This window comes from Haliotis rubra, unplaced genomic scaffold, assembly GCF_003918875.1.
Source record: "Haliotis rubra isolate DU_JTF1 unplaced genomic scaffold, ASM391887v1 Scf63, whole genome shotgun sequence".
NCBI classification, from domain to species: domain Eukaryota; kingdom Metazoa; phylum Mollusca; class Gastropoda; order Lepetellida; family Haliotidae; genus Haliotis; species Haliotis rubra.
Window position 1 is genome coordinate 2,123,257 of NW_025767335.1, and position 14,970 is coordinate 2,138,226.

Genomic DNA, 14,970 nt, shown 5'->3' on the forward strand with positions numbered 1-14,970 from the left:
GAACGTCATTACCTACTATAGTTGTCTTGAACGTCATATATCCTATAACCTACCATGGTTGTCTTGAACGTCATGTACCCTATAACCTACCATAGTTGTCTTGAACGTTATGTACCCTATAACCTACTATAGTTGTCTTGAACGTTATGTACCCTATAACCTACTATAGTTGTCTTGAACGTCATGTACCCTATAACCTACTATAGTTGTCTTGAACGTCATGTACCCTATAACCTACCATAGTTGTCTTGAACGTTATGTACCCTATAACCTACTATAGTTGTCTTGAACGTCATGTACCCTATAACCTACCATAGTTGTCTTGAACGTTATGTACCCTATAACCTACCATAGTTGTCTTGAACGTTATGTACCCTATAACCTACTATAGTTGTCTTGAACGTCATGTACCCTATAACCTACCATAGTTGTCTTGAACGTCATGTACCCTATAACCTACCATAGTTGTCTTGAACGTCATGTACCCTATAATCTACCATAGTTGTCTTGAACGTTATGCATCCTATAATCTACTATCGTTGTCTTGAACGTTATGTACCCTATAACCTACTATAGTTGTCTTGAACGTTATGTACCCTATAACCTACTATAGTTGTCTTGAACGTCATGTACCCTATAATCTACCATGTTTGTCTTGAACGTCATGAACCCCATAACCTACTATAGTTGTCTTGAACGTCATGTACCCTATAATCTACCATGTTTGTCTATAACCTACTATAGTTGTCTTATGTACCCTATAACCTACCATAGTTGTCTTGAACGTCATGAACCCTATAACCTACTATAGTTGTCTTGAACGCCATGTACCCTATAATCTACCATGTTTGTCTTGAACGTCATGTACCCTATAACCTACTATGGTTGTCTTGAACGTTATGCATCCTATAATCTACCATGTTTGTCTTGAACGTTATGTACCCTATAACCTACTATAGTTGTCTTGAACGTCATGCATAACCTACCATATAATCTACTATATAGTTGTCTTGAACGTCATGTACCCTATAATCTACCATGTTTGTCTTGAACGTTATGTACCCTATAACCTACTATGGTTGTCTTGAACGTTATGCATCCTATAATCTACCATCATTGTCTTGAACGTCGTGTATCCTATAACCTACTATGGTTGCACTGATAGTCACTCATTCATAAACGTTGTGCTGTGGATTAATGCGGACCTACGATGAGAAAATATGAAATCTGAAAATATTCGACCCTAAAATGGTGCGAGTTTAAAGTGTGTAAGAAACAGATTACTGACACTCGTTTAGTAATCTCTATATCCTATAATGTGCCATGTTTGCCTTGAACGTCCAGGTTCACGATGAACGTTAGGGATCCGTGACTTGCTATAGTTGTCATACTCCAAAACCACCAGGTTCAGCTCGTGTTGATGAATGCAATAGCAATGAACGAAGCCACACATGCACATATTGTTTCATAATTAGGCCTCTACTGTGTTGAGCTGGCAATGAATGAAACACAATGTTCTTCTCACAACTTTATTTCCAAGTCATAGATATTGAACCGCTCCCTTGGAAGGACAATACTGAGTATACAGTCAATGTTTAGTACATGGACATGACCAACATTCATGACAGAACGTCAGAAGTGACGACGGTATATATTTCACTCTAGTTTATTTCGTAATGACCTGAGGGTGTAAGGTAAGTAGCACTCTTGTTATCGGATGTTTGGCCCACATGCAACCAAAAGTCCAAGAGTCCAATGTTTTTATCGGTTTTTATCTCCCATAAAAGAGACACCAATGTTATCACCCACGTTCAGTGGGACTCGGATTTCGTTATACAGATTGACGTCCATATGCAGCTAGACTTTAGGTTGTTGACGCTACTTGTCTCCCGCACACGAGACTTGTAGGTTGTTATCAGGTCTTTTATCTCATATACGATACTTGAAGGTTGTTACCAGGACTTATATCTCACATACGATACTTGTAGGTTGTTACCAGGACTTATATCTCACATACAAGACTTGTAGGTTGTTATCGGGTCTTATATCTCACATACGATACTTGTAGGTTGTTACCAGGACTTATATCTCACATACAAGACTTGTAGGTTGTTATCGGGTCTTATATCTCACATACGATACTTGTAGGTTGTTACCAGGACTTATATCTCACATACAAGACTTGTAGGTTGTTATCAGGTCTTATATCTCACATACGATACTTGTAGGTTGTTACCAGGACTTATATCTCACACACAAGACTTGTAGGTTGTTATCAGGTCTTATATTTCACATACGATACTTGTAGGTTGTTACCAGGACTTATATCTCACACACAAGACTTGTAGGTTGTTATCAGGTCTTATATCTCACATACAAGACTTGTAGGTTGTTATCAGGTCTTATCTCGCATATACGAGACTTATAGGTTGTTACCAGGACTTATCTCCTACGATTGATTGATTCCGATCACCACGATTAAATGCGATATGTTGCGCTTTGTTACAAGGCAATACGATCTGATGCGATGAGCACGATTGACAATTAATCGCGTTGATCGTAGCAAATGTTTTAACCGTCCAAAAATTTTATACGATCAACACGATTGCCACGACTGACCTCAAGATCTGATAAGATCTGATAGGGTCACCACGATTAGTCCACGATTCGTGATAGTGTGAACATAGCACGACATACAAGATTCCAATGCTGTTTTCGGAATTTAAATTCCATGCATAACGAACCTCCCAGCTTGTTAACGACGGGACTCCTATCATTAAAGGTTAACGAGGTTGTATTATTACCTATCCCCACATATGAGATTTTTATCAGGTTGCAATGGGACCTGATCTCCTACAGATAACGAGACTTGTTGCGATTTTGCTCCGACATGCAACAAAATTCAGTGTCTGTTTCGGGATTTGAATTCCATGCATAACGAACCTCCTAGCTTGTTAACTCGACATGATGAAGAACATGCCATAAAAAACTATACGTTAGCATGTACGACGTATGTAAAGATATTAGGTCTAACACCAGCGGCGCGTCTGCATTCAGTCAAGAGCCTGACTTGACTCTGAGACAGAGGCGCAAGAGGGATGCTGAAAGACGCTCTGGAACACGTGTTATCATCATGGTTGACTGCCTTTGTACAACTGATTGTACATGGCAAAGAAGGCAAATGGTCTGACCGACCCAGTAAACAAAGATTATCACAGTCGCCATGCTGATACTATAACAACGATTTGACAGTAACGCGACGGTAGCATGTGACACATGTTTAAACGAAATCATGATAAAAGCACCATGGCAATATATCTGAAATTACAGATCCGTTGAATACTGACCTAAAACACTGTGGTTATGTAGACGATTACTAGTTACAAGTCTTGTGTGCATGTTGATTTGTACACGTGACGATGATGAATGCTTTCAGTAATGTATGAAAACCGATCAGCTTGTTTTCACTGTGGGATCATTTACAAGACTGCAACAATGTAAACATCTAAAACGATTCATTCCCTCCTTGATACAATCTTTGATGATCATGATGTTTACAATCATTACATGTTGACACAATGCGCCCAAACAAAACAAAAAGTCAACAAAACACTGCAACAATAACCATAGTTCTCGAACAAATTCCCTACCCATAAGGCAAGCTAATCCCGTATCCATAGGCGTAGAAATGAGGTGTGAAGGACACATATATGTCTGGAAGCATCGAACCCGAAAGGAATACAATATACACGACTGAGTGGACAAACAGTAAAACATTCATTAACATCAACACGTATAGTTCACCCACTTCCTTGTGAATAAACGTCCTTGATAAAGATGTTATGGTATCTATCTTCCAACGTTTCAAGGGTCTTGTTTTCCGAAGTTTTTCTCACTACAAATGGAAATCGGTCTTGGAGCAGATGACAAGGGAGCCTTGCTCTACAATAAGAAGGAACATCCATCTCCATCCTGTGGTCATACGAGTTAGAAACACACATGTCGATGTTATATGTTACTTGCAAGAACTCTCGTGTCTTCATAGGTGCTGGAAGCATCATTCCCATGAATGGTCTCATGGTCAGAGGAAACACTATATTTTTGTTAAATTTCTTTTTGGCTTCTCTAGCATCTTGAATGTATGTGGGATATTCCACATAGAAGAATATGTCAACGAATGGCCAATTCCATGGTTTTTTCGCCGCCTTGGGTGAGTCTTTATGATAGAACTTCCATGTATTGTTCCAACCAGTGTAATGCTCATATTCTGGTGGAAGAGACTGCAGTGTTTTCAGTAGTGCCGCCCTGTCGTTGTTGTTGACGATGATGTCCATGTCGTCGTCCCAAGGAATCAGCCCATGGTGGGAGTAGGATCCGAGAAGCGCCCCCGCGTACAGGAAATATGTAACATTTTTCGACACCCTTTCACTAAATATTTTTATTAGATCCCTAAATTTATTCTTTTCTTCTTCTGATATCCTTTCAAAAAATAACGACCTGGCTCGATGGAAATTCAAATCCTTACGGTTCCTGTTCCACTGTGGGGTATAACCGTGCCTTTCCTTTCCGATACAGCTCGATAGTAAGTCTCGTGTCATATAGGCGTACAGGAAGTAGGTACTACAACAGAAGGTCAAGGTCACACATACTAACATGCCCTTTTTAGACGTCATATTTTAGTCAAACTCATTCGTTTTCACTATCTTGTTACACTCAAGGTCAGGCTGTTCCCATTCCGTGTTCTTTTATCAGATTCCAGTAGTCCCTGAAAATGAAGCAGTAAATCATGGGGAATAATGAATGGTTGACTTGGATGGAAACGAGCAAATGTTATCATTGATTCTGTTACTTTATCAAAGTAATCACAATTACACAAAACAGTGGCTTTGATTCACAATAAGCACCCATAACAGGTACTAGATACCAGATCTCAAATATATCAGTGACGAAATATCACACAAGAGATCAACACTAATGTTGTTAACATGACAATTCGTCCTGATTACTCTCACACATACACACACACTCACACTCTCTCACACTCTCACACACTCACACAAACTCTCACACACACACTCACTCACTCACACACACACTCACTCACTCACTGAATGAATACGGTTTTAAGCCGCATTTAGCATGTTGGGAAATCGAAACCGTGTCATCAGCGTGACGAGCGGCCGCTTTAACAACTAGGCTACCCCACCGCCCCTACACACACATGAACTTGTCGCTGATGTTACGTCGTGTTGCTTGGAAACAGATACACAGGGGCGTGTCTCGCTTTGAAACAGCATTAGAAAGACCTATAGGTATATAGACCCTACCCTACAGATCACTTGAATGTCAAGGCCATCTATGGCCGACAAGTGGGTTTGATTGCCGATGGTTTTGGAGAAAAAGCCTGCTTACTGTCGAGGAAATGATTTGTAGATGTTGCAATAACTTTTTAGACCCGTGGAATGCCGCTGCCGATCGAATCTAGCCCTACATAGGTGCTGTCAATGTGGCTGGAATTAATATACGAATTTAAAAGGTGAGTTTTCGCTGTCTTGGGTGATCATGATTTTGGCTTGGAATTGCGGAGGTAGCTGTTTTCGGTGAGTCGTGGCGTATAACTTTTGAAATAATGATCCGATTGTGACCATTTATAGCTCATTTTGTAGGGTAATTATCTCGCTTTCGATCCGTAGTCCTCGACGGGGCCTTAAAAATAGTTTACGTGGTGAAATCTAACTTTGATTGAGTAGGTGGTGGTTCCGTCGTTACATCGCTTTCCTTTTATATAGTTCTAGGGTAGGGTCTATATACCTATAGGTCTTTCTAATGCTGTTTCAAAGCGTGACACGCCCCTGTGATCAGATATGTCTCTTAAATCTCCATAAAACAGGTTCATATAAACCTGCTCCCAGCCATAAACCACTTTAACATAACTACATGGAAGCACAGCTAGGAGGGTCTACCTGTAAAATACCCGCTGTAGAGGGGGCGATACACACTAGATAGGGAAGGAGGGATTTTCATGTACATGCCGGGAAGGGGGAGAAATATGCATATACCTGATTGTGACAGGAGAAATATGCAGAAACCTGCTGGTGATATGGGACAAATACATATACCTGCTGGTGATATGGGACAAATACATATACCTGCTGGTGATATGGGACAAATACATATACCTGCTGGTGATATGGGACAAATACATATACCTGCTGGTGATATGGGACAAATACATATACCTGCTGGTGATATGGGACAAATACATATACCTGCTGGTGATATGGGACAAATACATATACCTGCTGGTGACATGGGACAAATACATATACCTGCTGGTGATATGGGGGAAATACATATACCTGATTGTGACAGGGGAAATACATATACCTGATTGTGACAGGGGAAACACATATACCTGATTGTGACAGGGGAAATACATATACCTGATTGTGATGGGGGAAATACATATACCTGATTGTGACAGGAGAAAAATACATATACCTGCTGGTGATATGGGACAAATACATATACCTGCTGGTGATATGGGACAAATACATATACCTGCTGGTGATATGGGACAAATACATATACCTGCTGGTGATATGGGGGAAATACATATACCTGCTGGTGATATGGGACAAATACATATACCTGCTGGTGATATGGGACAAATACATATACCTGCTGGTGATATGGGACAAATACATATACCTGCTGGTGATATGGGACAAATACATATACCTGCTGGTGATATGGGACAAATACATATACCTGCTGGTGATATGGGACAAATACATATACCTGCTGGTGATATGGGACAAATACATATACCTGCTGGTGATATGGGACAAATACATATACCTGCTGGTGATATGGGACAAATACATATACCTGCTGGTGATATGGGACAAATACATATACCTGCTGGTGATATAGGGGAAATACAAATCCCTGATTGTGACAAAGGAAATACATATACCTGCTGGTGACATGGGACAAATACATATACCTGCTGGTGATATGGGGGAAATACATATACCTGCTGGTGATATGGGACAAATACATATACCTGCTGGTGATATGGGACAAATACATATACCTGCTGGTGATATGGGACAAATACATATACCTGCTGGTGATATGGGACAATACATATACCTGCTGGTGATATGGGACAAATACATATACCTGCTGGTGATATGGGACAAATACATATACCTGCTGGTGATATGGGACAAATACATATACCTGCTGGTGATATGGGACAAATACATATACCTGCTGGTGATATGGGAGAAATACATATACCTGCTGGTGATATGGGACAAATACATATACCTGCTGGTGATATGGGACAAATACATATACCTGCTGGTGATATGGGACAAATACATATACCTGCTGGTGATATGGGACAAATACATATACCATACCTGCTGGTGATATGGGGGAAATACATATACCTGCTGGTGATATGGGACAAATACATATACCTGCTGGTGATATAGGGGAAATACAAATCCCTGATTGTGACAAAGGAAATACATATACCTGATTGTGACAGGGGAAATACATTTACCTGCTGGTGATTGGGAAATACATATACCTGCTGGTAATATGGGACAAATACATATACCTGCTGGTGATATGGGACAAATACATATACCTGCTGTTGATATGGGGGAAATACAAATCCCTGATTGTGACAAAGGAAATACATATACCTGATTGTGACAGGGGAAATATGCATATATCTGCTTAGTTTGGGATTATACATATTCCAAGTCGGGGAGGGGAAGGAGATGATAGACATATCACTGCTGGTGACGGGGCAGATATACCTGCTAAGTTTAGGATTAAATACCCTTACGGTCCTATTTGTGAAGGTTTGGATAGTAGAACAATTCAGGATCTCATGCAAAATCCATGTTTGTCTTTGACTTTTTCGTTATACGTGCTTCTTCCGCCGCTCTGTAATGTTAGCGAGTTGGATGAAGCAGATAAATTCAAAGATCAACACATTCGCAGACATTATGATGGAGAGTGTGGGGAACACGATTAACTTCAACGTGATAAGACTCCAGTCAGTTTGAATTATGTATGATGAATAGTGAACTTATGAAACGGTAAATAATTAATGGGAAATACAACGTGTCCCATTGCAGGGAGGTGGGAGCACACTGTACCTGCTCGGGAGACACAACGCCAATATCCTTGTTATTCTGTTATCCCAGTCAAGATTGTTGGTGCTCTTGCGCGGCTTTGTCAACTGCAAAAGATAAATCGTAGAGCTGTATCTTATGCGAGATGGAATTACCCATGCACATGAAAACCATGTCGATGTGCGTGTGTGTGTCTGTGTGAGAGAGAGAGAGAGAGAGAGAGAGAGAGAGAGAGGAAGGAGGGAGAGAGAGAGGGAGAGAAAGAGGAAGAGAGAGAGAAAAAGAGGAAACAGGGAGAGAGAGAGAGAGAGAGAGAGAGAGAGGGAGAGAGAGAGGAAGGACGGAAGAGAGGGGAGAAAGAGGAAGGAGGGAGAGAGGGAGGGGAGAGAGGGAGGGAGGAGAGTGACTCTGGTAAATGGTGACATGTCCACAACGATTGCCGCTGACATCGTTTGTCCTTTAAATAACTTAATTATATAATACATCCTCATTTGAAGGCTAAACGACATATTTCACAGTGGCGGATCCGGGGTGGTGGGGTTGGTGGTGTGTGTTTCAGGGGGTTAGAACCCCCCACCCCCACCCCCCTCCCTTTTGAAAATGACTTAAGATCACATTGAAGATTTTTTTTTGCGTTGGCGGAGCCAATGGGGGGCTCCTTTCAAAATTCCTGGATCCGCCCATGTTTCAAATCCCGTAGCAGGGTGTGCAAACCTATAGAGCAGCTCTTAGGTTGGGGACAGTTCAGCTATCTACATGCATGGTATTTAAGAGCTGATTATATATGAGCGGCCACGAGGTTCAGGGAGAGTCACTGGAAATCAATCTTTCTCATTCGCCATGCAAGTTTTTTAGAAAAACATATCTTCAACAATGGCGAGCTATGTTGGGATGCTCTTCGCAGGCAGTTACACTGAGTATAGTATCATCTAATACCACGACAAATGACTAATACGAGTCGGTACCAGATCCCCGTTGCAGCTCAAGTCTGCTGCACTTGGCGGTTTCATCGTAAAAGCAGATACGTCCTTATTGATCAGACAGGAATAAGGTTGCCAAGCAACGCTCGCTTTCTCCCACTCTCTGCCGCGTCACGCAAGAGCTTTGTCGGAATTATCCGAACTGACCATTTTGTGCCTGTTACAATGCGTCAAATCAATATTACTAAGGAGCTTGCATTTGTCCCCATTACAGATTTTCGGCTATTATGATCCTTCGTTGTCAGTACCGTCTTCTTTGATGGCATTGGAAGAGACAAACAGCCACTGCCTGTATTGATTGATATAGTTGCCCCCTGAACTGTGATAAAGGGCTCTCCACTCTTAAAATACATTGGTAGGGCGTTAACACATGGCATCACCACATACAGACGGTCTTATCTATATAGCATCACTACATACAGGCGGTCCTAACTAGATAGCATCACCACATACAGGCGGTCCTGTCTATATAACATCACCAAATACACACGGTTCTGTCTATATAGCATCACCACATACAGGCGGTCCTAACTAGATAGCATCACCACATACAGGCGGTCCTGTCTATATAACATCACCACATACAGATGGTCCTGTCTATATAGCATCACTACATACAGACAGTCCTGTCTATCTAGCATCACCACATACAGGCAGCCTATCTATCTAGCATCACCACATACAGACAGCCTGTCTATATAGCATCACCACATACAGACGGTCCTGTCTATATAGCATCACCACATACAGGCAGCCTGTCTATCTAGCATCACTAAATACAGACGGTGTTGTCTATCTAGCATCACCACATACATACGGTCCTGTCTATATAGCATCACCACATACAAGCAGCCTGTCTATCTAGCATCACCACATACAGACGGGACTGTCTATCTTGCATCACCACATACATACGGTCCTGTCTATATAGCATCACCACATACAGGCAGCCTGTCTATATAGCATCACCACATACAGGCGGTCCTGTCTATATAGCATCACTACATACAGGCAACCTGTCTATCTAGCATCACCACATACAGGCAGTCCTGTCTATATAGCATCACCACATACAGGCGGTCTTGTCTTTATAGCATCACCACATACAGGCGGCCCTGTCTGTATAGCATCACCACATGCAGGCAGTCCTGTCTATATAGCATCACCACATACAGGCAGCCTGTCTATCTAGCATCACCACATACAGGCAGTCCTGTCTATATAGCATCACCACATACAGGCAGCCTGTCTATATAGCATCGCCCCATACAGGCAGTCCTGCCTATATAGCATCACTACATACAGGCAGCCCTGTCTATACAGCATCACCACATACAGGCAGCCTGGCTATCTAGCATCACCACATACAGGCAGTCCTGTCTATATAGCATCGCCCCATACCGGCAGTCCTGTCTATATGGCATCACCACATACTGACAGTCCTGTCTATACAGCATCACCACATACAGGCAGCCTGGCTATCTAGCATCACCACATACAGGCAGTCCTGTCTATATAGCATCACCACATGCAGGCAGTCCTGTCTATATAGCATCACCACATACAGGCAGCCCTGTCTATATAGCATCACCACATACAGGCAGCCCTGTCTATATAGCATCACCACATACAAGCAGTCCTGTCTATATAGCATCACCACATACAGACAGTCCTGCCTATATAGCATCACTACATACAGACAGTCCTGTCTATATAGCATCACCACATACAGGCAGCCTGTCTATCTAGCATCACCACATACAGGCAGCCTGTCTATATAGCATCACCCCATACAGGCAGTCCTGTCTATATAGCATCACCACATACAGACGGTCCTGTCTATCTAGCATCACTACATACGGGCGGCCCTGTTTATCTAGCATCACCACATACAGGCGGCCCTGTCTAGATCGCCTCACCACATACAGGTGGTCAGGGACTGACCATCTAGCATCACCACATACAGGCAGCCTGTCTATCTAGCATCACCACACACAGGCAGCCTGTCTATCTAGCATCACCACATACAGGCAGTCCTGCCTATAAAGCATCACCACATACAGGCGGTCCTGTCTATATAGCATCACCACATACAGGCGGTCCTGTCTATATAGCACCACCACATGCAGGAGGTCATGTCTATATAGTGAAGCCCATTTCTGCTGTCCCCCGCCGTGATATTGCTGGAATATTGCTCAAAGCGGCGTAAAACCAAAACTCAGTCAGTCAGTCAGTCTATATAGCATCACCACATACATGCGGTCCTGTCTATATAGCATCACCACATACAGGCGGTCCTGTCTATATAACACCACCACATGCAGGAGGTCATGTCTATATAGCATCACCACAAACAGGCGATCCTGTCTATATAGTGAAGCCCATTTCTGGTGTCCCCCGCCGTGATATTGCTGGAATATTGCTCAAAGCGTCGTAAAACCAAAACTCAGTCAGTCAGTCAGTCTATATAGCATCACCACATACATGCGGTCCTGTCTATATAGCATCACCACATGCAGGCAGTCCTGTCTATATAGCATCACCACATACAGGCAGCCCTGTCTATATAGCATCACCACATACAGGCAGCCCTGTCTATATAGCATCACCACATACAAGCAGTCCTGTCTATATAGCATCACCACATACAGACAGTCCTGCCTATATAGCATCACCACATACATACGGTCCTGTCTATATAGCCTAACCACATACAGACGGCCCTGTCTATCTAGCATCACCACATACAGGCGGCCCTGTCTAGATCGCCTCACCACATACAGGCGGTCCTGTCTAGATCGCCTCACCACATACAGGCGGCCCTGTCTAGATCGCCTCACCACATACAGGCGGCCCTGTCTAGATCGCCTCACCACATACAGGCGGTCATGGACTGACCATGTAGCATCACCACATACAGGCGGTCTTGCATCACTACATCACCACATACAGGCGGTCTTGCATCACCACAACTCCACAAGGCTCATGCATGGAAATTGTTGTTTCATCACCATGTAGCATCACCACATACAAGCAGTCCTGTCTATATAGCATCACCACATACAGACAGTCCTGCCTGACCAGCATAGCATCACCATACATACTGTCTAGGCGGTCTTGCATACACGGCCCTGTCTATCTATCACCACATACAGGCGGGTCTTGCATCACCACATACAGGCGGCCCTGTCTAGATCGCCTCACCACATACAGGCGGTCAGGCATCACTACATCACCACATACAGGCGGTCTTGCATCACCACAACACCACAAGGCTCATGCATGGAAATTGTTGTTTCTGTAAATTGAACACAATGATCTGAAAATAGTAAAACTGTTTCAGCAAGCTGTTGGATCGCATAGATGTCACTATAAGAATCTGTGAGGAAATGTCGCTATCAATGAAAGGTTAAACGCCCCTGAAAAGGTATACTCAGGGATCAAACAAAGCACATACATTATCAGTATGTTATAACTAGACGCGTAGATTTCAAGATGATAATACGTTGTAGACAATAGCATATACATCCCAGTCCTGCATGTGTTACCAGAGCCAGAACTGTTGAAATGTGATCAAATAACGGTTTATTCAGATTCCAGAGCAAATGGCTTAATGTAACAATCAACGGGGCAGATGTTCAAGCTTTGTCATCCGGAACCAGACTGTCATGATAAATAGCTTTAGGCATTTCATCTGTGGTATGAGCTATTGGTACCATATTAAAATACAGTAGCCTTAACAGGTCACAGTAAGACTGACTGTATTTATCAGACATATATAAAAAAATGATGTATTTATGTTCCACACATTTAAAATTAATGTTGCATTTTACGTGACCTGTTTACATAGGAACAGTGTGAAAAGAGATTTATACAGAGTGCCACATAAAACACAAAGCGATGAACTTGTAGCCTTGTATATTTACATGAACTGTGAAAAATCAGTGTCTACCATGTGAACCGAAGATGATGTTTAAGCTTCATCTCTGTTCAGAATCAATAATTTTTGGAATGTGATGATAAACTTTATCGTCTTCTATTCAGTATCATATCCGTAGGCTGTGTGACTGCAATTATGATGACTGGAGACGGATTCGTTGGTGGGAGTAAGAGAGACAATAAACCCTGCATATTCATGAAAGGGGTCATGTAATATTGGTAACACACCCTCCTGCCACCATGACATACACCAACAGTGGTGCCGCCCCCAGTTCTTGAGTTGATGGTTGAAACGCGGGGTTCCTTACTGCATGATTGCAAAATACGCGCTTGCCAGTGCCAATAACGGTACTTTAACACAAATGTGTTGAAACGTAGTTGAATGAATAAGTAGAATAATTAATAGAATATGTAGTTATAGGGGAATACATGGGAGAAATGTCGGGAGTTATTGAGAGAGAGCCGTCCTTACCTTATGTGGATCAGGCGATGAGGACACTATAGATCAGTCTGCCTGTGCTTCTGCATGATGAGTGAAGCTCTCATAAGTGCCATGGCCAAGCTGCTCACAGCAGATCAAGTGCGGTTTCCCCAACGACTTCTCACTTGGTATTGACAGACACGGCCTTTAAACGAATGTCGCGGCGATATTTTCCATGTTCTAGCGTGTGTGTGAAGGTCGTGTAGCCTGGTGCGTTTGGGCGGTGATAACAGATGTGGGATCGTTTGTGTACACATGATAAAATTGGTATTGTGGTGGGTGTTTGTGAGAGGGTAAAGGTAATACAGAGGCAAGATGGCTGCGTTTTGATTTTGTACAGATGGTTGAGATTTCAATTCAACAGCTTTATTCAGTGAGAGGTTTGCTTGGGAAAATGCGTAGAAAATATTAAATATTTTTATTTATTTTTAAATGTGTGCTCCTTTTCTCGTTTGCATGATATAAAGATAGACATATATATATATAATATTCGTGTCGGTGTTCTCAGTTTTGTGTTCTTGTGCTGTGTTTGTGTGTAGAGATGGTATTGTGTTGTGTTCATTTTGAAATAACAGTATGTTCTGTCGGTGTGAACACAGCTTTCTGTTTGTGGACATGCTAGTGTGTTTGTGTGGAGATTATAGTGTTGTGTTTGACTGGACAGTGTCTATTGAACACAAATGTAGGTGAAATATATTTCATCTACATCTTGACCCAGTCTTGACATTTTTTCTGTACCAACTATTCGGTATCCCACAATCAGTCCTATCTAATGTGATTGTAGCTTACCCTCTCAGGCATGGGAGTTCGAGGGAAATAAGCAAACATAAGCAAACAGGCATTGGTTAGGAGGAGATGACAATGGCAGAGCTAACCAGGCAGTTCCTTATATGCAACTTGGATTGTATGGTTAGGAGGAGATGGCAATGGCAGAGATAACGGGCAGTTCCTCATATACAACTTGGATTGTATGGTTAGGAGAAGGCAATGGCAGAGCTAACCAGGCAGCTCCTCATATGCAACTTGGATTGTATGGTTAGGAGGAGATGGCAATGTCAGAGTTAGCCAGGCAGTTCCTCATATACAACTTGGATTGTATGGTTAGGAGGAGAGGGCAATGACAGAGCTAACAGGCAGCTCCTCATATGCAACTCGGATTGTATGGTTAGGAGGAGATGGCAATGGCAGAGTTAGCCAGGCAGTTCCTCATATACAACTTGGATTGTATGGTTAGGAGGAGAGGGCAATGACAGAGCTAACAGGCAGCTCCTCATATGCAACTCGGATTGTATGGTTAGGAGGAGAGGGCAATGGCAGAGCTAACGGGCAGTTCCTCATATACAACTTGGATTGTATGGTTAGGAGGAGATGGCAACGCAGAGCTAACCAGGCAGTTCCTCATATGCAA

The 14,970-nt window shown here is 42.5% G+C and overlaps 2 long non-coding RNA genes across 2 annotated transcripts; one reads left to right on the forward strand and one right to left on the reverse strand.

Moving 5' to 3' along the window:
- The first annotated feature begins 1,821 nt into the window (after positions 1-1,821).
- LOC124256547 lies at positions 1,822-2,866 on the forward strand. Its single transcript, XR_006892952.1, has 3 exons — positions 1,822-1,908; positions 1,949-2,279; positions 2,833-2,866. It is a non-coding gene; the product is annotated as an uncharacterized LOC124256547 (long non-coding RNA).
- Positions 2,713-13,776, reverse strand: LOC124256548. The gene is made up of 3 exons (XR_006892953.1): positions 13,554-13,776; positions 8,187-8,269; positions 2,713-4,765 (listed from the first exon to the last, which is right to left on the reverse strand). It is a non-coding gene; the product is annotated as an uncharacterized LOC124256548 (long non-coding RNA).
- Positions 13,777-14,970: the final 1,194 nt, after the last annotated feature.